This window comes from Macaca thibetana, chromosome 11 (assembly GCF_024542745.1).
Source record: "Macaca thibetana thibetana isolate TM-01 chromosome 11, ASM2454274v1, whole genome shotgun sequence".
Taxonomy (NCBI): Eukaryota; Metazoa; Chordata; class Mammalia; order Primates; family Cercopithecidae; genus Macaca; species Macaca thibetana.
Genome location: NC_065588.1, coordinates 89,594,703 through 89,620,780, shown reverse-complemented (window position 1 = coordinate 89,620,780; position 26,078 = coordinate 89,594,703). Strand labels below are relative to the sequence as shown.

At 42.2% G+C, this 26,078-nt stretch overlaps 2 non-coding genes across 2 annotated transcripts; one reads left to right on the top strand and one right to left on the bottom strand.

The window, feature by feature from the left end:
• Window positions 1–17,386: 17,386 nt before the first annotated feature.
• Window positions 17,387–17,466, bottom strand: LOC126931897 (small nucleolar RNA SNORD74). Its single transcript, XR_007718005.1, has one exon. It is a non-coding gene; the product is annotated as a small nucleolar RNA SNORD74 (small nucleolar RNA).
• A 284-nt stretch (window positions 17,467–17,750) lies between these two features.
• Window positions 17,751–17,854, top strand: LOC126931917 (small nucleolar RNA U13). Its single transcript, XR_007718024.1, has one exon. It is a non-coding gene; the product is annotated as a small nucleolar RNA U13 (small nucleolar RNA).
• Window positions 17,855–26,078: the final 8,224 nt, after the last annotated feature.

Sequence of the window (26,078 nt, the reverse complement as noted above, 5' to 3'; positions counted from 1 at the left end):
TTTAAGGAACTTTCTAGTTAAAAGCTTTCTTCCTTCTGTGAATTCAACTTTAGGAGAAGATACTTTTAATTGAAGTTTCAAAGACATGTTTTTCTTATTTTTGAGATTGAGTCTCACTCTATTGCCCAGGCTAGAGTGCAATGGTTCAATCTCGGCCCACTGCAACCTCCGCCTCCCAGGTTCAAGTGATTCTGCCACCTCAGCCTGCCAAATAGCTGAGACTACAGGTGCCTGCCACCACACCCAGCTAGTTTTTGTAATTTTAGTAGAGATGGGGTTTTGCCATGTTCGCCAGGCTGGTCTTGAACTCCTGACCTCAAGTGATCTGCCTGCCTCAGCCTCCCAAAGTGCTGAGATTACTGGTGGGAGCCACCACACCTGGCCTCAAGGACATATTTTTCTTTTCTTTACTTTTTTGAGACAGAATCTCACTCTTTTGCCTAGGTTGGAATGGCATGATCTCAGCTCACTGCAACCTCTGCCTCCCTGGTTCAAGTGATTCTCTTGCCTCAGTCTCCTGAGTAGCTGTGATTACAGGCATGTGCCACCACACCCGGCTAATTTTTGTATTTTTAGTAGAGACGGAGTTTTGCCATGTTGATCCGGCTGGTCTCAAACTCCTGACCTCGGGTGACCTGCTCTTCTCGCCCTTCCAAAGGGCTGGGATTACAGGAATGAGCCACCATGCCCGGCCTCAAGGACATATTTTTCTTAATCTGAGTCTAGTACAATTAAGTATAGAATGTAAGAACTTTAAAAAATTTTTTTAAAATTCAGAGTAGCATTTAGCAAACTATTTCTGTAAAGGGCCAGATAATAAACATACTGGGCTTTGGGAGCCACATGGTCTCTGTTATGACTACTCATGGTAGAGATCATACACTGAAGCCAGCCTCACGTAAATGAGTAGGTATGGTTCTGCTCCAATGAAACTTTTTGACTAACAGAAACAAGGGGCCAGATTTGACTTCTCTGATTTATAGGGTTTTGGGGGAGTGAGCTATTATAAAGATTTTGATAAAGGAACACCATTCACCATTTACAGGAGGGCTCTCTCATGTCTTTTCAGGAAGCCTCAAAGTTAAACTCATCTTGAACCGAGGGTTAGTTGTCCATACAGCTCCAGCTGTGCCACAAATTATCTGAGTGAGTTGGGAGAATTTGCTTGATACTTTATGCTTCTATTTCTTAATTTGTTTGTTCTTTTTCTTTAAATTTCTTTTAAATATTAAAAAAAATTTCTTATTGGGCAGCCTCTTGAGCCAGAGTAGGTTCAGAGACTCCCAATTTCTTAATTTACAAAAAGAGGATGATGATAGATTTGCCTCAAATGGCTGTTGTGAGGATTAAATGGGTCAACGTGAATAAAGCGCTTAGAATGCTGCCTGCCATGTAAGTTTTATGGAAGTGTTAGCTGATATTATTAGTAATCCATAATGAAAACAGAAATTAATCAAACTTTAATTTCAAGCATCTTTTATAAATTGAACAAAGGTTGGTGCTATCTTTGGGAGGCTGAGGCAAGCAGATCACTTGAGGTCAGGAGTTCGAGACCAGCCTGGCCAACATGGTGAAACCCCATCTCTACTTAAAAAAATACAAAAATTAGCAGAGCATGGTGGTAGGCACCTGCAATCCCAGCTACTTAGGAAGCTGACACAGGAGAATCTCTTGAGCCCAGGAGGTGGAGGCTACAGTGAGCTGAGATTGTGCCACTGCACTCCAACCTGGGCGACAGAGTGAGACTCTGTCTCAAAAAAAGAACAAAACCCAAAAAACAAACCCCAAAATAGGTTGGTGTTATGATCTGAATGTTTATGTTCCCCCAGATTCATATGTTGAAACCTAATCTCCAATGTGAAGTATAAGAAGGTGGGGTCTTTGGGAGGTGATTAGGTTTTGAGGACAAAGCCATAGTGAATGGGATTAGCACCCTTATGAAAGAGGCCCCAGAAAGCTCCCTCACCCCTTCTTCCCCGTGGGGTTATAGCAAAAAGGAAGCAGTTTATGAACTAGGAAGTGGGCCCTCACTAGACACAAAATCTGCCAGTACCTCGATCTTGGACTTCTTAGCCTCCAGACCTGGGGGAAATAAATTTCTGTTGTTTATTAACCACTCCGCTTATGGCATTTTATTAGAGAAGTTCAAATAGACTAAGACAGCTGGAAAAATAATGCTTAGAATTAATATGTGGGAATGTAAAAGTAAATCGATCCAGCAACCCAGGCCATGCTTCTCTGTGGCAGCAATCGACTGATTAACAACTGCCTGCGTCCACAGAGCATTTGTATTCCAGCCTCTACACCCCCACCTAGCACAGTTTCTTGTTTATCTAATCTGCCTGACTTCAGTAGGCATTTGGGTTTCTGACCCTCAATCTAGACAGACATACATTAAATCTCATTGGTATTTAATAGGCCAGGCCAGATTAGGAACCTTGGTGGTCCTCGCACGGAGAAGAATATGATGTCTGTCTTCCAATCCCTACCTTCACCTGGCTTCTGTGTATTAAAACTAAAAACAATATTTAAACTATACAAAAGTTCAGGCCAGTCCAACATAGTTCAGATTTTTTCCCTCAATGTGATTTTCAGAGTGTTTTTTGGGAAGTAGGGAATTCTTTCTGAAGCAATTTTTTGGGTGCTGCTTTGCTGATGTCTAACTATGGGCTCAGTCTGTCTCTGGGGGCATCCTGGACACTTCCTTCCCTCCGACTTGCAGCATTTCTTTTTGCCTGGATTTCCTTGTACTCTTGCTCTGCATCCTCAGTCTGGAGTGTAATCCGAGCCCCAGCCTGTGTGACTGCAGCTGGGATACTCTTTGTTACTTTCAATTCCCTCTCTTCCCAGGTCATAGGACCTGTTCTCCCTACCCATCTGCAGCACTAGATGCCAGACTTATGGCTGCAAAAATAATTACGAGTCCCTTGGGCAGATGGGGCCAGGGCTCTGATATATTATATTAGCACAGGAGCTGAGCTAGATGGTTGTGCAGGTGAAAGTCTGCAGTGACTGGTTATGAGAGTGTCCCAAGAAGGCTTTGAATTTGATCATGCCTAAGGCTAGAGTCTTTGCACCTGTTAGGGATCATTCCCATTCTCCAGATAAGGACACTGATGATCTCTCAGTAAATGGTAGAGTCTGCCTTTGAACCCTGGTCTGTGTGGTTGGTTTTGATGCTTTGTTGGGGGATGGAACATGGACAATCATTCTTGCCTGTGAAGACAGAATAGATCACAGAGAAGACTGCATACTTGCTCAGCAGGCTGTCCTTGCTAGCTTTGTCAGGACAATGGTTAGTAACATGAGTCCTTTGGACTGTGATAAGGAAGAAGACATTTAAGGGTAACAGGTAAGATCTCTGAGTGCTTCTTTATTACTCTTTCCCCTGACTTCTACTTGAGAAGTGTCCTCAGATTAGATTTCCTTTTCATTTTGTTTTCAACCTAGATTCTTGCAGAAAGAAGCAAACATAAGCAATCCTCTTGTTCTTGTTTCAACATGGAACGACAGTCATCAAACTGTAGGCTCCAGAGGAGCAGATTCCAAATCTGAAAGTTGTTAGCATGTTAGTCTGTTTGGGTAACTTAATTTACCTGGAGGAATCCTCCTGAAGTTTTTTTGAGCTGATTTTCCCATCATGATGAACACAGGGCCTTAAATGAAGACTTTGAGCAGAGGAGGAAAAACAAGAAAGGCATACAAGTGTGTGTGGGTGGCCCTATCCTAGGCTCACATTGTAGAACCTCCTATGCATGGTGTTGTCTCTTTACCTCTGTGCATTCTCTGTGGACTGTAAGCTTCTCAAAGTCAGGGACTGCTGTCAGGGACTACTGTCTTCTTAATCTTTGCATCCTCCTCACCTAGCACAGTGCCTGGCATATAGCAGGTGGCCAGGGATATTAAGGACAAATGAATGCATGCATGAAAGGTAAAGAAGCATAGAGGGATGAGAAGCAGAAGAAAAGGTCTATGGGCAGAAGCATTTTGGGGGCATCTAGGGAGGCAGTGCTAGTGAATAGTGGGCCCTGCAGTCAGACTGCTCAAGATGAGTTCCTGGCCCCACCTCCTGTCACTGCATAACCTTGGACAAAGTGCTCGACCTCTCCAGGCTCCATTTAAAAAATTCCTGTAAAGACTGGGTGTGGTGGCTCACTCCTGTAATCCCAGCACTTTGGGAGGCCAAGGTGGGCGGATCACGAGGTCGAGAGATCGAGACCACCCTGGCTAACACGGTGAAACCCCATCTCTACTAAAAATACAAAAATTAGCTGGGTGTGGTGGCACACACCTGTAGTCCTAGCTACTCGGGAGGTTGAGGCAGGAGAATCACTTGAACCCGGGAGGCAGAGGTTGCAGTGAGCAGAGATCATGTCACTGCACTCCAGCCTGGCAACAGAGTGAGACTCAGTCTCAAAAAAGAAAAAAAAAAAAGTCTGTAAAATGCTGAGAAGATGGATTGTGATGGTCTTCATCTTACAGGATGGTTATGAGATATTTATTGGGTTACATGAGGTATTTATTGTGTCCTGGCTTGGATAGGGCATCATATGCCTAGGAGGCAATCTAGATTTTTGAGTATAAATGTGTAAGTTATATTGAGTCAGAGATCTTAGAAGACTTTGATAGATGGCATGGAGGCTAGAAAAGTCCAAGACAGGTCGGGTGCGGTGCCTCATGCCTATAATCCTAGCATTTTGGGAGGTTGAGGCGGGTGGATCACCTGAGGTCAGGAGTTTGAGAAAAGCTTGGCCAACAGGGTGAAACCCCATTTCTACTAAAAATACAAAATATTAGCTGGGCGTGGTGGGGAGCACCTGTAATCTCAGCTACTCAGGAGGCTGAGGCAGGAGAATAGCTTGAACCCAGGAGACAGAGGTTGCAGTGAGCCGAGACTGTGCCATTGCACTCCAGCCTGGGCAACAACAGTGAAACTTCATTAAAAAAAAAAAAAAAAAGACACATTGGTGTGGCAGAGAGGGAAAAATTAAAAAAGGAAAGTCCAAGATATGTGAGGATATTGCATTCTGAAAAAGAGGTCAAAAATGGCTAGAAAAAGTTGAAAGTAGGAATTAAATAAAATTCTGATGGAACTGGCCGGGGAAAATGAGGGAATTGAGTGGTTAGGCAGCCCTTCGTCCTGAGCATATAAAATTTCCCACAGCGAGCAATGGGGCATTTCCTTCAGGTGACTTAGGGGCTTTTGGTTGGTCTGATGCTTTTTTGTTGTTGTTAAGGAAAATAGATGCCATATTAAGTCTTTTAGAAAATTGGTTAACCGACAGGTACATTTTAATGCCATTTTTAAAATTTTAAGTTATTCTGAGTTTGAGAGTCATTTTTATTTCTTTCCATGAACCTTCCTGCAGTGGACAAGACAGGGGTAGGACTTTTCCAACCCTATCTTTAGATCTGTTGCTTAATACTATGTACCTGTTTTTCATTTCTAATTCATCATTTTTGACTACGTAATACATTCACATAATTCAAGAATCAACCCAGCCAGGTGCGATGGCTCATGCCTGTAATACCAGCACTTTGGGAGGCCGAGGTTGGCAGATCACTTGAGGTCAGGAGTTCAAAACCAGCCTGGCCAACATGGCAAAACCCCATCTCTGCTAAAAATATAAAAATTAGCTGGGTGTGATGGTGCATGCCCATAATCCCAGCTACTTGGGAGACTGAGCCAGGAGAATCACTGGAACCCAGGGGATGGAGGTTGCATTGAGCTGAGATCATGCCACTGCACTACAGCCTGGGCAACAGAGCAAGACTCAGTCTCAAAAAAAAAAAAAAAAAAAAAAAAAAAGCTGATATGAAAGTTACGCCTTGAGAGATCTTCTTCCTCTTTCGCCAGCTATCCACCCTGGTCCCTGCTCCTATCCAGGTTATCTTCCCAGTTCTCTAGAGAAGGGCCTTTTATTTGGTTTAAATATCTTGTTACGAGCAATGCAGCAATGTAACCCTATACACACAGACATTTTATGTTTGCAGATATGTAAGATATTCTGCAGATATCCCCCAGAAGTGAGATTTTTGTACCAAGGATACACATATTTGTAATTTTGATTGACTTTGCCAAATTGCCCTCCTAAAGGACACATCATTTCACACTCCAGGTATGAGCCTGCCTGTGCCCCACTCCCTCCCCAGCCTCCTGATACGACATGTCATCACACTTGCCAGGCTAAGAGGTAAAATATGTTCTCAGCATGGCTTTAACTTGTGTTCTTATTATGACTGGAGTCGATGTGACTAAGTACGTGCGATTAGGAGCCATTTGTATTTCTTTTATTTCATGAATTGTGCATTTATGTCACTTGCTTATTTTTAAAAATTATTTTACACTTTTTGTTGTTTGAGTTCTAAAACACTCAGAACATTCATTTGTCAACTATTTGCTGATCAACTATGTTGCACCAGGCTCCACAAAGGCACAGACTAGATGGAGGTGAATAGGATGCTGCCCCCGCCTTCCAGAAGCTCACAGTCTAATGAGGAAGTCTTGCTCTGTCACCCAGGCTGGAGTCCACTGGTGCGATCTCTGCTCACTGCAACCTCTGCCCCTCTGGGTTCAAGTGATCCTCCTGCCTTAGTCTCTCAAGTAGCTGGGATTGCAGGTGCCCACCACCATGCCCAGCTAATTTTTGTATTTTCAGTAGAAACAAGGTTTCACCATGTTGGCCAGGCTGGTCTCTAACTCCTGAGCTCAAGTGATCCATGTGCCTTGGCCTCCCAAAGTGCTGGGATTATAGGCATGAGCCACTTCGCCTGGCCTTTTTTTTTCCCCCCTAACAAAAGAGAAAAACGTGCATGTCTCTGTCTAGATCTAGGTCTATATGTAGGTCTAGATAGAGATTGAGATATATGAGTTCTCCATTAGACTGTGAGCTTCTGGATCTGCTTTCTTTGAAATCTAGATCTAGATACAGATAGAAAGAAGCAATACAGCTACCAAGCATTAAAGTTGTACGGAAGGTATCACGGGCCCAGCAAGGTGGTGAAGGCCCTAGCCAAGTTGAGGTGGGCCTAGAAGTCTCAGCGGACACTCTCTAGGCCGATCGGGAAGTGAAGAGCAGTCCAGGCTGAAAACGTCATAGGGCTCTCCCCTTCCCTGGGTCCTTAGTGCTGCTGTCTGACCCTGGCAGTCCTCCCCACCTCCTGCTTCAGTGCCTGTCACTTTGTGAGTGCTAAATACATGTTCCCTGAGTGCAGTAACTGAAGAAGAGTCTGACGCAAGAGCCCTGTTGAGGTGTGAGAAGGCAGGGGCGGTGGCATGGGCAAGGTCGTCCTCAGGGGTGGACGGTGGCAGCATCCTGCTGTTTCTCAACACCTCCCCTCCTGGCAGGGACCTTGGAACCTTCTTTGACTCTCCTGTGTTCAAGGAGCTGACCTGTCTCACTTGGGTTCCGGCTCCCTTCTCTTTCCTGCTGGTTCCCTTACTTCAGTTAAACCCTTTGTTTCACTGCTTTCACCCTGCTGCTCCCCTCAATTTCTCTCTCTGTGTCTCTCTGGTGGCTGGCATCGTTTCCTCGTTCCTCAGACCACTATACTAGAGATAATCTTTATGTTATTTGTCTGAAAGTTGAAGTCTTGCCTTACTCCCACCCCACAACACTCTCTGGCTGTCTGTCTCGGTGTCTCTTTCTCCAAACTCAAAAAGACAGATGTGATGTTAGTTTGCTAGGGCTGCTATAACAAAGTACCACACACTGGGTGGCTTGAAACAACAGACGCTTACTCCCTCACAATTCTGAAGGCTAGAAGTCCAAAATCAAGGGGTTGGCATGACACGCTGTCACAGACTCTAGGGGAGGACCCTTCCAGGCCTCTTCCCAGCTTCCGGGGGCCGCGCAATCCTTGGTCTTCCTTCACTTAGGCAACACAACTCCAGCTCCCTCCTCCGCCTTCGCTCCGCCATCTTCCTCCTGTGAGGATCCATGGCCAAGTCTCCCTCTCCGAATAAAAACACCAGTCACTGGATTAGGGTTCACCTGAACCAAATAAATCATTTTAACCTGATTACATCTGTAAAGACCCTGTTTCCAAATACGTTCACATTTACAGGTACTAGACTGCGGGTTCAGACTTTAAGGTATCTTTTTTGGAGTTACATTCCCACCAATAACAGATGCCCTACACTTGTATCTTGTTTGGCACTTTTCAGAGTTACACTCAATCCCCGTGGGAAGCAGTTTTATAATATCTGGCCAAGAACACACATTTTGGTGCAGATCTGAGTGGAGGTCCTGCCTCTTCTTTTGGACAACTGACTTCAGCTCTCTAAACTTCAGTTCTCACATATGTAAAGTGGGAAAAGTAAGCCTACCTACCCCATGGTGGCTACATGTGAGGTATTTAGCACAGGACCTGGCACATGGGGCATACTCCGTAAAACAATAGGCCTCCTAGTTATGCAAGCAGACCCTTTTCTTTTTTTCCTTCTGCCCTTGCACATAGTCACATGGATTTGGAGCAGAGAATGTCATCGGACTTGTGAGTCCCACCTGAATACTCACATACACAGGCCAACCCACTGTTACCACCTTAATCCCTCTGGACTAGAAGATGTCAAGTCAACTCAAGATTTATTCGTGAGACAAGTTGAGCTTTCTTTTTCCTGTGTCCCTCCTTGTCTCAGTCCCATCTGTTTGCCAAGCTTAATGTGGCATAGGGGAAATGCTAAGAAAACAAACTTTTGCCATCCTCAGTGGGGTGCTCCTCTGCACACAGCTCCCTCCTCCCCTCTCCACTTTCTGTTTCTTTTGTAAACAGCCAAATTCCACCCCCTCCCAGGGTGGGACAGAAGTCCCCTGGCTTGAGTTTCTGCTGATTTCATGCTCTTTGATGCTGGCATGGCTCTGAAGTAGCGGCTGGTAAAGAGAAACCACCATTTGTTGTTGAAAAAAAAAAAAGAAAGAAAGAAAAGAAAAGAAAAAGAGAAAAACCCCGCTCTTTTATCTCTGTCCTCCTCTAAATTGCAGAAAGGTGGTATTGTGGAGAGACAGAACAAGTGGGATTTTATCTTCCTGCCCCTGCCAGGCAGCCATGTGAGCATCAAAGCTCTCAGGGCCCTCGGAGTGGTGGGAGGGAGATAATGTGAGCAGAGACAAAGGTGCTCCCAGGGAGCTGGGCTGCTTTTGATGGTGGCTGGGCAGGAAAGAGCAGGAGCTCCAAGTTTTAGCATGGACAGGGAGGCTCCAAGAGGCCTGAAGTGAAACTGATGACACCACTCTGTGGTGTTGGGAACAAGATGCTCTCTTTCCATTCAAAATGCTGGCGGCTGGCTGGGCACGGTGGCTACGCCTGTAATCCCAGCACTTTGGGAGGCCGAGGTGGGCAGATCACCTGAGGGCAGGAGTTCAAGGCCAGCCTGACCAACATGGTAAAACTCTGTCTACAAAAATACAAAAATTAGCAGGGCATGATGGCGGGTGCCTGCAATCCTAGCTACTAGGGAGGCTGAGGCAGTAGAATCGCTTGAACCCGGGAGGCAGAGGTTGCAGTGAGCCTAGATTGTGCCATTGCCCTCCAGCCTGGGCGACAGATCTAGACTCCATCTAAAAAAAAAAAAAAAACAAAACCGAAAAGCAAACAAAAACAAAAACAAAATGCTGGCTGCCTACTGAATAGGGTAACAATGAGAGGCACGATAATATTAATAATTGCCATAGCCATCATTCTTTTTCTGGGCATGCAGAAGTACTTTACATACATAGTTTCACTGAGTCTTCATCGCAACCTTATGTTATAGTAATTGCTATCTTCATTCTGCATAGAGAAAAGGAGCCCTAAAGAGGCCCTGAGGTCACACAGAAGCAGGATTTAAACCCAGGTCTGCTGACACCAAAGTTTTCTCTTAACCACTAAGCTCTATGGTCTAAGAAATGTTTCTTTTCTCTTGAGCCTGGGAGATGGAGTTTGCATTCAGCTGAGATTGTGCCATTGCGCTCCAGCCTGGGCTGCAGAGTGAGACCCTGTCTCACACACAAAAAGGAAAGTTTTCTTTTTTTCAACTTTTTCATTTGAAATACACATAACACAAAATTTACCATCGTAACCATTTTAAATTGTACAGTTCAGTGGTATGAATACATTCATAATATTGTATATCCATCACCAACATCCATCTTCAGAACCCTTTTCATCTTGTAAAACTGAAACTCTATACTCATTAAAAAATATTCTGGGCATGGTGGCTCATGCTTGTAATTCCAGCACTTTGGGAGGCCAAGGTGGGAGGATTGCTTGAGCCAGGAGGTTGAGGCTGCAGTGAGCCGTGATTGAGTCATTGCAGTCCAGCTTGGGTGACAGAGTGAGACACTGTCTAAAAAAAAAAAAAAAAAGAAAAAGGAATAGCTCACCATTCCTCCCTCTCCCCAGTCCCTGGCAATCACCATTTCACTTTGTCTCTCTGATTTTGACTACTCTAAGTGTCTCATATAAGTGGAATTATACAGTATTTGTCATTTTGTGACAGGATTACTTTACTTAGCATAATGTCCTCAAAGTTCATCTGTGGTGTGGTATATGTCAGAATTTCATTCTTTTTTTTTTTTTTTTTTTTTTTTTGAGACGGAGTCTCGCCCAGGCTGGAGTGCAGTGGCCGGATCTCAGCTCACTGCAAGCTCCGCCTCCCAGGTTTACGCCATTCTCCTGCCTCAGCCTCCCGAATTTCATTCTTTTTTAAGGCTGAATAATATTCCATTTTATGGCTATAACCTATTTTGTTTATCTGTTAACCCATTGATAGACACCCAGGTTACTGTCGTGTTTTAGTTATTGCAAATATTGCTGCTATAGACATGGTTGTATAAATATCTCTTTGAGATCCTGCACTCAATTCTTTTGGGTATATACCCAGAAGTGGAATTGCTGGATCACATAGTGATTCTACTTTTAGGGGAACCACCACACTGTTTTACTTAGTCACTGTACCATTTTGTTAAAAGTAATTGCAGTTTTTGCCATTACATTCAGTGGCAAAACCACAGTTACTTTTGTGCCAACCTAATACATTCCCACCACCAGTGTACAAGGCTTCCAGTTTCTCCATGTCATCACCAACACTTGTTATTTTCAATTTTTTTTGATAGTAGTCATTGTAATGGGTGTGAGGTGGTGGTATCTTATAGTTTTGATTTTCATTTCCCTAATGATTAGTGTTGTTGAGCATCTTTTCCTGTGCTTATTGGCCATTTGTATATGTTCTTTGAAGAAATGTCTATTCAAATCATTTTCTCTTTTTTCTTTCTTTTTTTTTTGAGACAGAGTCTCACTCTGTTCCTCAGGCTGGAGTGCAGTGGTTTGATCTCTGCTCATTGTAGCCTCTACCTCCTGGGCTCAAGCGATCCTCCTACCTCAGCCTCCCAGGTAGCTGGGACTATAGGCATACACCAACACACCTGGCTCATTTTCCTATTTTTTGTAAAGATGGGGTTTTCCCATGTTGCCCAGGCTGGTCTCGAACTCCTGGCTTAAGTGATCCATTGGCCTCAAGTGATCTCTCCCAAAGTGGTGGGATTACAGGCATGAGCCACCTTTACAGGCGTGCCCAGCCTTTTTGCCCAATTTTTAAATCAGGTTGTTTGTTGTTGTTAAGTTTTGGAAATTCTGTATATATTTTAGATATTAATCCCTTATCAGATATATGATTTGCAAATATTTTCTCCCATTCTGTGGGTTACCTTTTTGCTCTGTTAATACTGTCTTTTGATGCACACATATTTAACATTTTCATGAAGTTCAATTTGTCTGTTTTTTTTTCTTTTGTTGCCTGTGCCTTTGGAGTCATATCCAAAAAAGTTGTTGCCAGATCCAATGTCATGTAGCTTTTGGCTTTCTTCTAAGAGATTTATAGTGTTAGGTCTTATATTCAGGTGTTTGATCAAATTTGAGTTAACTTTTTTATATGGTGTTAGATAAGGGTCCAACTTCATTCTTTCACATCTGGATATCCAGTTTTCCTAGCACTATTTGTTAAAAAGACTGTGCTTTCCCTGTTGAATAATATTGGCATCTATGTCAAAAATAATTTGGCTGTATGTGAGAGGGTTTATTTCTGGGCTCTCCATTCTATTCCTTTGGTGTATATGTCTGTCTTTATGCCAGTATTATGCTATTTTGGTTACTGTTGTTTTGTAGTATGTTTTGAAATCAGGAAGTATGAGTCCTCCAGCTTTTTTTTTTTTTTCCCTCAAAATTGTTTTGGCTATTCAGAGTCCCTTCAGATTCCATATGAATTTTAGAATGGAACTTTCTATTTCTGCAAAAACCTCACAAGGATTTGGATAGAGAATGCAGTGAATTTGTGGATCACTTTGGGTACCATTGACATCTTAACAATATTAAGTCTTCCAGTCCATGAATATAAGATATGCTTTCATTTACTTATGTCTTTTTTTTTTTTTTTGAGATGGAGTCTCACTCTGTCACCCGGGCTGGAGTGCAGTGGCACCATCTCGGCTCACTGCAACCTCCGTCTCCCCAGTTCAAGTGATTCTGCTGCCTCAGCCTCTCAAGTAGCTGGGATTACTGGCGCCCACCACCACGCCCAGCTAATTTTTATATTTTTAGTAGAGACGGAGTTTCACCATGTTGGTCAGGCTGGTCTCAGTCTCCTGACCTCAGGCGACCCACCTGTCTCAGCCTCCCAAAGTTCAGGGATTATAGGCATGAGCCACTGCGCCTGGCCTTACTTACGTCTTCTTTACTTTCTTTCATTAATGTTTTGTAGTTTTCATTGTACATGTCTTACACCTTCTTGGTTAAGTTCATTCCCAGGTTTACTTTTTTTCCTGATGCTATTGTAAATGAAATTGTTTTGTAATTTTCTTTTCAGATTGTTAATTGTTAGTGTATAGAAATGCAACTGGTTTCTATGTGTTGACTTTTTAACCTGCCACTTTGTTGAATTAATTTATGAGCTCCAACAGGGTGTTTTTTTTTTTTTTTTTCTGGTGTGGAATCTTTTTAACTTTTTTACACTTAAGATCATATTATCTGCAAACAGAAATAATTTATACCTCTTCCTTTCCAACTTGGATGTCTTTTATTTCTTTTTCTTGCCTAATTACTCTGGTTAGAACCCCTAGTACTAGGTTGGACAGAAGTGGAGAGAATGGGCATTTCGTTTTTGTTTTTGTTTTTGTTTTGAGATGGAGTCTCACTCTGTCACCCAGGCTACAGTGTAGTAGTATGATCTTGGCTCACTGCAACCTCTGCCTCCTGGGTTCAAGTGATTCTTCTGCCTTAGCCTCTGGAGTAGCTGGGATTACAGGTGCATGCTATCATGCCTGGCTAAGTTTTGTATTTTTAGTAGAGACGGGGTTTCACCATGGTGGCCAGGCTGGTCTTGAACTTCTGACCTCAGGTTATCCACCCGCCTTGGCCTCCCAAAGTGCTGGGATTATAGGCAGGAGCCACTGCACCCAGCTGAGAATGAGCATTTTTTTTTTTTTTTTTTACCTCATCTTAGGGAAAAAGCTTTTTGACTTTCACCACAGAGTATGATGGTTGCTATAGATTTTTCATATATGGATTTTAGTATGTTGAGGTAGCTTTTTTCTGTTTTTGGTTTGTTGAGTGTTTTTATCATGAAAAGGTGGTGAATTTTGTTAAATGCTTTTTCTGCATCAATTGAGATGATCATGTAGTTCTTTAACCCTTTCATTCTGTTAATGGGTATATTACATTGATTGATTTTCTCTCTTTTTTTGAGAGACAGGGTCTCACTGTGTGGCCCAGATTGGAGTGAAGTGGCACAATCATAGCTCACTACAGGCTCAACATCCCAGGCTTAAGTGATCTTTCCACCTCAGCCTACTGACCAGCTGGGACTATAGCTGTGTGCTACCATGCCCAGCTTTTTTTTTTTTTTTTTTGAGACGGAGTTTTGCTCTGTTGCCCAGGCTGGAGTGCAGTGGCATGATCTTGGCTCACTACAACCTCTGCCTCCTGGGTTCAAGCGATTGTTCTGCCTCAGCCTCCTGAGTCTGGGATTACGGTCACCTGCCACCATACCTGGCTCATTTTTTTTTTTTTTTTTTAGATGGAGTTTCACTCTTGCTGCCCAGGCTAGAGTGCAATGGCATGATCTCGGCTCACTGCAACCTCTGTCTCCCAGGTTTAAGTGAGTCTCCTGCCTCAGCCTCCCAAGTAGCAGGGATTACAGGTGCCTGCCACCATGCCCGGCTAATTTTTTTTATTTTTAGTAGGGATGGGGTTTCATCATATTGGCTAGGCTGGCCTTGAACTCATGACCTCAGGTGATCCACCTACCCCAGCCTCCCAAAGTGCTGGGATTACAGGTGTGAGCCACCACGCCCGGCCATACCTGGCTAATTTTTTTTGGGTATTTTTAGTAGAGATGGGTTTCACCATGTTGGCCAGGCTGATTTCAAACTCCTGACTTCAAGTGATCCGCCTTCCTTGGCCTCCCAAAGTGCTGGGATTACAGGCATGAGCCACCAGGCGCGGCGATGCCCAGCTAATTTTTTAATTTATGTAGAGATAGGATCTTGTTATGTTGCCCAGGCTGAATGCCAGAGCTCAAGTGATTTGCCTGCCTTGGTATCCCAAAGTTTTGGGATTACAGGCGTGAACCACTGTGCTCAGCCAATTCATTTTTGTATGTTGAACTGCCCCTGCATTCCAGGAATAAATCCTACTTGCTCATAGGGTATAATCCTTCTACTGTGCTGCTAAATTCAGTTTGCTAATATTTTGCTGAGGATTTTTGCACACACATTCATAAGGGATATCGATCTGTAGTCTAGTGTTTTTGGTTTTGGTATTAGGGTAATGCTGGTCTCATAGAATGATTTAGGAAGTGTTTTCTCCTCTTTAATTTTTAAAGAAAAGTTTGAGAAGGATTGGTATTAGTTGTTGAAATGTTTGGTAGAATTTACTAGTGAAGCCAACAGGTCCAGGACCTTTCTTTGTTGGGAGATGTGTGATTACTGATTCAGTCTCCTTACTAGTTATCAGTCTATTCATATTTTCTGTCTCCTCCAGATTTAGTTTTAGTGGGTTTTGTGTTTCTCGTAATCTTTCCATTTTATCCAGGTTATCCTATTTGTTGACATACAGTTGTTCACAGTACTCTCTTACAATCCTTTTTATTTCCATAGAGTTGGTAGTAATTTCCCCATTTTCATTTTTGATCTTAGTAAGTTGAGTCTTCTCTTTTTTTAAGTCCATCTAGTTACAGGTTTGTCAATTTTGTCCATCTTTTCAAAGAGCCAACTTTCGCTTTTATTAATTTTCCCTTTTGTTTTCCTATTTTCTATTTCATTAATCTCTATTCTTATCTTTATTATTCTCTTCCTTCTGCTAGCATTAGGTTTAGTTTGTTCTTTTTTTTTCTAGTTTCTTTTTTTTTTTTGAGACGGAGTCTTGCTCTGTCGCCCAGGCTGGAGTTCAGTGGCGCAATCTCGGCTCACTGCAAGCTCCGCCTCCCGGGTTCACGCCATTCTCCTGCCTCAGCCTCCCGAGTAGCTGGGACTATGGCGCCTGCCACCTCGCCCGGCTAAGTTTTTTTGTATTTTTAGTAGAGACGGAGTTTCACCATGTTAGCCAGGATGGTCTCCATCTCCTGACCTCATGATCAGCCCGCCTCGGCCTCTCAAAGTGCTGGGATTACAGGCATGAGCCACTGTGCCTGGCCGTTTTTTTTTCTAGTTTCTTATTTATAAAGTTAGGTTGTTGATTTGAGATCTTTCTTGTTTCTAAATTTAAACATTTGTAGCTATAATTTTTTCTTGTAGCACTGCTTTTGCTATGTCCTGTAAGTTTTGGTTGGTTGTGTTTTTGTTTTTGTTCTTCTGTAGTTTCAAATTTTTGTTGCAATTTTGTCTTCAATCTATTTGGTTTTTCATTTTTTTTTTTTTTTTTTACTGTATTTATTTTTAATTTTATGTATTTTTTAAAAATAGAGGTGGTGTCTCACTATGTTGCCCAGGCTGGTCTTGAACTCCTGGGGTCAAGCAATTCACTTATCTTGGACTCCCAAAGTGCTGGGATTATAGGCTTGAGCCACTGCACCTGGTCTTTTGATTATTGATGCATTGTTGAATTTCCACAAACTTGGGAATTTTCCAGTTTTACTTCTGTTACTGATTTCTAACTTCATCCTATTGTGCTTAGAGAAGATGCTTTATATAATATGTCTTTTTTTTTTTTTTTTTTTTTGAGATGAGGTTTCACTCTTGTTGCCCAGGCTGGAGTGCAATGGCATGATCTGGGATCACGGCAACCTCTACCTCCCGGGTTCAAGCGATTCTCCTGCCTCAGCCTCTCAAGTAGCTGGGATTATAGGCCTTCACCACCATGCCTGGCTAATTTTGTATTTTTAGTGGAGACGGGTTTTCTCCATGTTGGTCAGGCTGGTCTCGAACTCCCAACCTCGGGTGATCCGCCCACCTCGGCGTCCCAAAGTGCTGGGATTACAGGTGTGAGCCTCTGCGCCAGGCCTATAATATCTTTCTTTTAAAATGTGTTGAGACTTAATTTGTGGCCTAACGTATAGTCTATTCTGGAAAATGTCTTGTACACTTCAGAAGAATGTGTAATATGCTCTTGTGTGGAGTGTTCTGTATATGTCTATTAGCTCTAGTTGCTTTATTATGTTGTTTAAGTCCTCTCTCTCCTTACTTATCTTCTGTGTGGTTGTTCTATCCATCACTATTATTGTTATTGAGACAGGGTCTTGCTCTGTTGCATAGGCTGGAGTGCCATGGCACGATCACAGCTCACTACAGCCTTGACCTCCTGGGCTCAAGCAATCCTCCCACCTCAGCCTCCTGAGTAGCTGGGACTACAGGCGTGTGCCATCATGCCCAGGTAATTTTTTGTTTTTTTTTTTTTTGGTAGAGACGGGGTGTCAGCATTTTCCCAGGCTGGTCTCAAACTCCTGGGCTTAAGCAGTCCTCCCACCTTTGCCTCCCAGAGTGCTAGAATTACAGGTGTGAGCCACTGTGCCTGGCCATGTTACTAAAACTTTCTGAATCTCAGATTTTTATCTATAAAATGAGAATGTCCACAGACATAGGACTGTTGTAAAGACGAAATTAAATAAACTATTTGTAGCAGGTAAGATAGTTTTGGCTATAAGAAACAGAAAACTCGTCTCAAAATTTACTTCAATGTGAAAATTCACTATCCTACTTATTAAAAAGTCCCAAGGAAGACCAATTCCAGTCTTGGTTAGTCCAGTGGCTCAAAAATGTTACCAAGAATCCAGAATCTTCTTTCTTCTCTGCCATGTTTGGTGTGACAAATTTTGTCCTTAGCCAAGCCAGCTGCTCTCATGATCACAAAATGGTTGCTGTAATTCCAGACATCACATGTAGATGCAAAAAAAGAGTGTGCTTTTTCTCATCTCTCTCTCTTTCCATGAGGGCCATTGGCATTCATCTACACTCTCAGATGTCTCTACTAACATAGGCTTCATCAGAGGCATCACATAGCTCTTTTTAAGAGCATAAACCCTTTCCTTTCGGAATCTCTTCTTCTGCTCCCACCTCCCAGCCATGTTATACAGTCATATCTAATTAAGCACTGGCAAGAGGACTAGAACCACCCTGCAGACCTCAGACCAATCAGGTTTTACTGCTGGGGAAACTTGGGAGAGAGTCCCCCTTTCACGACACTTGTGGGGAAATGTGAATGCTACTAGTTCAACACTGGACATACTGTACCACAGAAGGAGGGGAGATCTGTTGGGTAGGCACTTACAAAAATATCCTGTGATCCTTTTGTAGTTCATAAGCATGACAATTGGGTTTTCATGCTCATGTGTGAGCTGCACCTCCCTTAAACCTTGTTATGATGCTGACACATGACTCGTCTGACATGAACTTTCAAAAAAACTCTAAAAAAGAAAAAAAAAGAATAAAATAAATAAATAAGAATAAATTAATAGGAGTAAAATAAAATAATAATAAAATAAAATAAAATTTTAAAGATCCTGCAGAGTATGTGCCAAGTGCCCTGCATAGAGCCTGGCAGTTGTGTGGGCTCCGATCTCTTCCATTCATTTGTATGAATGAGGAGAGGTGGCCCATTTTGATTAGTTAAATTTCCAATTATGTGTTGTTTTAAAAAAGATATATTGTGATGCCTTCATGAAACTCAAAAACTCAATGAAAAAAGAGCAAGGCTGGAAACCCTGTAAACCAGGTCCCAGGCCAGTTTTTTCAAGAGGGTCGTATAAGCATTTTATTATTTATTTATTTATTTATTTTTAGAGACGAAGTCTCGCTCAGTCGCCCAGGCTGGAGTGCAGTGGCGCGATCTCTGTTCACTGCAAGCTCCGCCTCCTGGGTTCACGCCATTCTCCTGCCTCAGCCTCCCGAGTAGCTGGGACTACAGGCGCCCACCACTATGCCCGGCTAATTATTTTTGTATTTTTAGTAGAGACGGGGTTTCACCGTGTTAACCAGGATAGTCTCCATCTCCTGATGTCGTGATCCGCCCGTCTTGGCCTCCCAAAGTGCTGGGATTACAGGTGTGAGCCACCGTGCCCCGCCTATTTATTTATTTTAAAGACAGGGTCTCGCTATGGGGTATCACTGTGCTGCCTAGGTTGGTCTTGAACTCCCTGGCTGAAGCAGTTCTCCTGCCTCAGTCTCCCAAGTAGCTGGGACAACAGGTGTGCACCACTGCACCCAATGGTTTTGTAAGCCTTGACTCCATAAAACAACTTTAGTTACTTAAAAGTACTTGGTGATATACGAGTAAATAAGCATCGTTTTCAAATATGACATTCCAGGCAAGTTCTTGGTTGTATAACCAATGTTTTCAATGAAATTCCAGGAAAATTAAGTCCCAAATATGTCCTAATTGCATCTATGGAAATGACTATATTGGTATGAAAAGAAGAATATTCATTAAGAGTTTCCAGATTCTGAGGGGTTAGGCAGGAAGAATATGATATCATTTACAAATGTTTAATTTCCATTTACAAAAACAGAGTTTACTAAATTGTTATGGGTTATAGTTAAAAGAAAAAAGAAAGGGCTTCTGTATATATCCAGAAAATAGCATACTGAAACATCAATAATCTTACAGTTGCAGACGCTGAAGAAGAAGAAGAGTTTTGTAAAAAGAAAAAGAAAAAAATCAATAATACCCCCACTCCCCCATAAACTACAATCATTCCTCATCAGTTCACTTAGTCCTATGTAATTAATTCTTGTTTCACTGGATCTTGGGTTAGCATTTTCCTGACTCCATTTGTTTCTTGCCTAGAGTTCTGGAAATCCTTACTCAGCTTGCTGGTATGGTCTCAAAATTGTTTAAGTGATGCCATTAGCAGCACATAACCCAAAATACTCAGCATAGTCCTTTTCCATGGGTCTCTGAGACAGTCCTTTGCTGAAGAGGAAACATTTTCAAGGAAGCATCAGAGTAAAACAAAAACTACCTCTAGATGACAAAAGGCTTAAAATACTGTGCTTAATTTATTACTGATAATTTTCAAAAGCAAAAGTTCTGATAAGAATTTATTCCAATAAAAATGCAACTGATAAGATTTGGTTGCTTCCGTGGCATGCCAAAAAGAAAATAAAGTCAATTCAAAAAAATTTTAGATGAAATAATTATAAACATAATGATTAGCCCTATTTTCAAAGAAGACAGGCCAGGTACAGTGGCTCACGCTTGTAACCCCAGCAGTTTGAGAGGCTGAGGCGGGTGGATCACCTGAGGTCAGGAGTTCGAGACCAGCCTGGCCAACATGGTGAAACCTTGTCTCCACTAAAAATACAAAAAATTAGCTGGGCGTGGCGGTGGGCACCTGTAATCCCAGCTACTCAGGAGGCTGAGGCAGGAGAATCTCCTGAACCCAGGAGGCGGAGGTTGCAATGAGCCAAGATCGTGCCATTGGGCTCCAGCCTGGGCGACAAGAGCAAAACTGCATCTTAAAACAACAACAACAACAACAACAACAACAACTTATAATGATTAGCTCTATTTTTAAAGAAGACCGGCCAGGATCGGTGGCTCACACTTGTAATCCCAGCACTTTGGGAGGCTGAGGCAGGCAAATCACCTGAGGTCAGTAGTTTGCGACCAGCCTGGCCAACATGGCAAAATCCTGTCTCTACTAAAAATACAAAAAAATTAGCCAGGTGTAGTGGCGCACGCCTGTAATCCCAGCTACTCGGGAGGCTGAGGCAGGAGAATTGCTTGAACCTGGAAGGCGGAGGTTTGAAAGAGCCAAGATCTCACCACTGCACTCCAGCCTGGGCGACAGATGGAGATTCTGTCTCAAAGCAATAACAACAGCAACAAAAGAAGACAGTGAACATTATATCTAATTTGTAAAAATGGATGAACATAAACTTTCCAGAGAAAAATATCTTAAGATATAATGTAATAATGCTGAAACATATTATAACATGAATTTGCTAAGTAAGAATATAACAAAAATATATCAAGAATATCAAGTAAAGAGAGTCCGTGGTCCTCAGTAGCTCTTAGACATGTGTTTATTAGTAAAATTCTGTAAGTGATGTCAATCCCCAGTTGAAAACCACTGCCCTAGACGGTACTAGATTCAAATTAAATAAGTAAAGCTGTGATCAAGTTAACACTTCAAAAACAACTGAAATTGGGCCAGGCACAGTGGCTCTCATCTCTAATTCCAGCACTTTGGGAGGCTGAGGCAGGATGATCACTTGAACCCAGGAGTTTGAGGCCATCATGGATGACAGAGTGAGACCCCATTTCTATTAAAAAAAAAAAAAAAAAAAAAAAAAACTGAAATCATGAATGATAACACTATAGTGTCATTGTCTAACATGGCAAAGCAGCACTAGGGCCCTAATGAGGAGAAATGTGTCATGGACGGCGATGACACTTCTAATCTCTGGAAAATTCCCATATAGCATACAGTTTCTGAAATATACTAAGAACATGTAACCTATACCAATTTAACCTAGGGAAGGCTGAGCATCTCTTCTCATTTCACAAGTCTTTCATGTGGTTCATCAATAGTAATCCAGCAAGTAAACCTAATTATTTCTAACATCTCTCTTTTCAAAAGGCTAAATAATAAGTCTTTGCGATTTTCCAGGGGCCCCCTAGGAAATCTCAAAATAGTTTTAGTAGCAAAAAAAATCCTGAAAGCTTCATTTTATTTTATATTCAGAGTTCCATTTTAGGGAGGCAAAAACCAGACACTGTCAGGCGATTTGAACACTTATGACAGGAATCAGATCTAGGTGTCTAAAAAACTATTTGGGGGCTGGGTACAGTGGCTGACACCTGTAATTTTGCACTTTGGGAGGCCGAGGCTGGTGGATCACCCGAGGTCAGGAGTTTGAGACCAGGCTGGCCAACATGGGGATGAAACCCCATCTCTACTAAAAATACAAAAATTAGGCAGGCATGGTGGCATGTGCCTGTAATTCTAGCTACTGGGGAGGCTGAGGCAGAAAAATCACTTGAACCGGGGAGGTGAAGGTTGGAGTGAGCCGAGAATGTGCCACTGCACTCCAGCCTGGGCAACAAAGCGAGACTCCGTCTCAAAACAAACAAACAAAAAACAAACCCAAAACAAAAAAAAACCTAAAACAAAACTCTTTGGCTCCTCATTTCTAAGTGATAATAAAGTATTTAGAAAGTAAACATAGAAAGTAACGTGACTGGGCCAGGCGCGGTGGCTCAAGCCTGTAATCCCAGCACTTTGGGAGGCCGAGACGGGCGGATCACAACGTCAGGAGATCGAGACCATCCTGGCTAACACCGTGAAACCCCGTCTCTACTAAAAATACAAAAAAAAACTAGCCGGGCGAGGTGGCGGGCGCCTGTAGTCCCAGCTACTCCCGAGGCTGAGGCAGGAGAATGGCGTAAACCCGGGAGGCGGAGCCTGCAGTGAGCTGAGATCCGGCCACTGCACTCCAGCCCGGGCTACAGAGCAAGACTCCGTCTCAAAAAAAAAAAAAAAAAAAAAAAAAAAAAAAAAAAAAAAAAAGTAACGTGACTGTAAGGAGCCTTAGATCTTTCCTAAGTGAGAAATTTTTGTTTTCTTAAATAGTCAAGGACATAATAATAATAAAGTCAGCATAAACCACTGAAGGTTATTCCAGTAAAACACAGAATCTTTGCTGTCTAGGTCGATTACATAAGAAAAACAAAAAGCCCTTCATCTTGTAGATGAAGGCAATAAACAGTAACCAAGGGAACAAGCCTGTCAAAACTGAGCAAAATTTGTCAGATTTCATAGCCTTTCAGACTCATTGTTTGCACAAGCCATAACCCCGAGGCAAACAAAATTGTGAGAATAATGAATCAATGAAACAAAAATTTATATTTTCTATAAACTTAAGTATTAAGTAGAAGTAATGGTAGCTTGTTCAATCAAGAAACCTGTTTAAGAACATGCCCAAATAGAATTAAAATACTAGCAAGTATTATATTTAATGCTGATAAATCAGAATTTATCTAGCTAATCTGATTATCAGCTAATCTGTAGCTGTTTTTATTAAACCAAAATTATCTAACTAGTCTTGGTTGCTGAAGATTTACCTAAATTATGTGAATTTGAAATCTTAAAACATTTCCATGTTACTTTCTATAAAAATTACATTGAAAGTATTAGAAGTTCGATTTCCTTATTTTCTAGCAATTCTAGGAACAATTAATAAAAGCACTTGTTTATCTCTATAAGCTAATCAGAATAGAGCTCCTTTAATTTCAGAGATTATCTAGCCCAATTTATTAATATCAACAAGAGGTGAAAATTATTATGTAAGACTTAAAGGCCTTTCTGAATTACAGAAACATAAGCGTGGGAACAAACAGAAGGAGCTTATAGTTTTAATTCTAGATTTTCGGTCATGAGTCAAAGTAAACATACATTTATAAAACTCGCCAAAGAGCTTTTTTACTAGTAGGTATCGAAGGGGACCAGAATATGTCACCCCAGAATATGCTATTTTGGCATAAGGATTATTTTGAGCTGAAGATAATTGAAAAATAGCGGATGCAGGAAAAAGCTCCCTTCTGTTTAAAAGCAGGACATACACGTCCCTTTTTTGTAAAGTTGTCTCCCTCTTCTATATAAGGAAGAGAACTACTGGAGACAATGCTTATCCCTGGAGACTCATCTGTATAACAAACCGTACTAAACAACCTTACTTGCCATACATTTCCTAATTTCCTACTCACCTTCCCATAATCATTTTACACCCCCCCACCCTCCAAGAAACCAAAAGGCACCCCCTTTCCTTGGTCTAATCTCTTCTCCACACCTTATCTTTCTTGTTAAGATGATAAATAAGCTCCAGATTCTAGCTGACTGGTGGCTCATGCCTGTAATCCCAGCACTTTGGGAGGCCAAGGGGGGCAGATCACCTGAGGTCAGGAGTTCAAGACCAGCCTGGCCAACATGGTGAAACCCCATCTCTACTAAAAACACACAAAAAATTAACTGGGCATGGTGGCAGGCGCCTGTAATCCCAGCTACTTGGGAGGCTGAGGCAGGAGAATCACTTGAACCTGGGAGGCGGAGGTTGCAATGAGGCAAGATTGCGCCACTACACTCCAGCCTGGGCAACAGAGCAAGACTCTGTCTCAAAAAACAAAAAAAGGAAAAAAAAGCAAATTCTAGCCATTTCCTCAAGCCCCATTTGTTTGTGAAATCCTATGTGTGCCAATATACTTAATTAAATTTGTTTTTCTCTTGTTAATCTGTCTTTTGTCAGATTGTTTAATTTGTAGGGTCCCAGCCATTGAACTTAGGAGACAGGAGGAAAATTTTTTCCTCCCTTGCAATTTAAACTCTTAATGATTTGCATTCCAAATATAAAAGTGAACAAGCAGAAAAGACTAACAAACTAAATTCTCTGTCATTTCTCACCCAGCAGAAACAAGTTCTATGTAAACTCCTAATTCATTTGCAGAGATCCTCAAATGATCTGATCATAAAACCAAATTCCATCTGGGCACCATGGCTCACGCCTATAATCCCAGCACTTTGGGAGGCCGAGGCAGGCGGATTACGAAGTCAGGAGTTTGAGACCAGCCTGGCCAACATAGTAAAACCCTGTCTCTACTAAAAATACAAAAAATTAGCTGAGCGTGGTGGCACGCGCCTGTAATCCTAGTTACTCAGGAGGCTGAGGCAGGAGAATCACTTGAACCCAGGAGGCGGAGGTTGCAGAGAGCCGAGATCACACTATTGCACTCCACCCAGGCAACAGTGTGAGGCTCTGACTCAAAAACAAGCAACAAACAAACAAACAAAACAACCAATTTCCCAGCCAAAAAGGCAAACAAACTAAATTCTCTGGAGCCTTTCACCCAACAGAGACTAGATCTCTATGCAACATTTACAAAGATCATTAAATGGTCAGACCATAAAACTAATTCTCAATGGAGAATAATTTACTGGCTATAAACAAACCAAAACCAAAATTAGTAAGGGCAAAATAAAATTAGAAAAACAGAGTCAGCAAAATTCGATGGCTCACTTTGTGTTACTTGACCTCATGAATCAAGAAAAGGTATTTCTGTGCTTCCACTGCCCATGTGGTGCACTTCTCTGTGGATGAAATCTACCTGGCTCTGGTCAGGAAATCCACAGGGCATCTTGGTGAATCCTCCAAAACTGTTAAAAGATAACTTTCAGAAAAAGGTATTAGGTTGGTGCAAAAGTAATTGCGGTTTGGATCACTACTTTTAATGGCAAAAACCACAATAACTTTTTCCCCAACCTAATAAAATCATGACTCTTCTATAGATATAAAAATGAACATGTGCTAAAAAATTTATTTTGCTCATATGATACTACGGAATAAGACACATGTTATAACTGGTGTATTTGTTTGCTTGGGATGCCATAGCAAGGTATGACAAACTGGGTGGCTTAAACAACAGAAATTTGTTCTCTCACAGTTCTCGTGGCTGGAAGTTTGAAATCAAGGTGTTGGTAGGATTGGTTCCTTCTGGGGGCTTTGAGGAGAATCTGTTTTGTGCATCTCTCCCAGTTTCTGGTGGTTTGGTGGCAATCCTCTCTGTTCCTTAGCTTGGAGACATTACCCTATCTCTCACTTCCTCTTCACATGGCATTCTTTTGTGTATGCATAAAGAGGAAGGTAATTTGTCTCTGTGTCTAAATTACCTTTTATTTTTCTTAAGGACACAGTCATATTATATCAGGGCCCACTCTCATGGCCTCATCTTGATCATCTGCAAAGATGATCCAGATAAGCTCACATTCCCAGGTGCTGGGGGTTGGGACATATCTTCAGTATTTTTGGGAGAAGGGGACACAATTCAACCCATAACAGCTGGTTCAAAGGAAAAGTCAAAACAGCACAAGTTTTTTTTATTACGAGTAAAGGAATGCTGAGATGAATTGCAAATGGAGGCAAAACTGTTTTATCCATTGGTGAAGGCTAGGGCCAGGGGGAGTCAATTAAATCACTCCCAGACAGGACAGAAGTTATATATCTATCAGTTACCTACAACTTACAAAGATTTACAAAGTAGCTCTAAGACAATAAACAGGGCTAGAATCTCATAACCCAGAAGGGTATGCATAAGTGATGCATTGTTTTCTATTAAAACGTATTTTTTTCGATGCAACTATTAATCTGTTTATTTTCTTTCCATGGATTGAGTGGTCCGAAAATCTGCTCTGCATTAAGTGGTCCTGAAGTCTCATGTGCGTGATTCATTTTCTTGGCAAACTTATCGCCGCTCCAATTTCTAGCCCTGCTTCCTGTAACACTGGGAGGGAGGTTTGGCCGTGTTTTCCTCAGTGGGGTTGTTGGATGCTTGAGGAGAGCAGTTCCCTCTGTCTAACAAGGTGTTGCAGATGCTCTCTGTTTATTCCCTGCTTGGTCTCCTCAGGCAGGTAGGAAACTAGGCTTAGATAAATAAAGGAGAAGGCCAGGTGCGGTGGCTCATGCCTGTAATCCCAACACTTTGGGAGGCTGAGGCAGGCGGATCATCTGAGGTTAGGAGTTCAGGATCAGCCCGGCCAAAATGGTGAAACACTGTCTCTACTAAAAATACAAAAATTAGCTGGGCATGATGGCAGGTGCCTGCAATCCCAGCTACTCAGG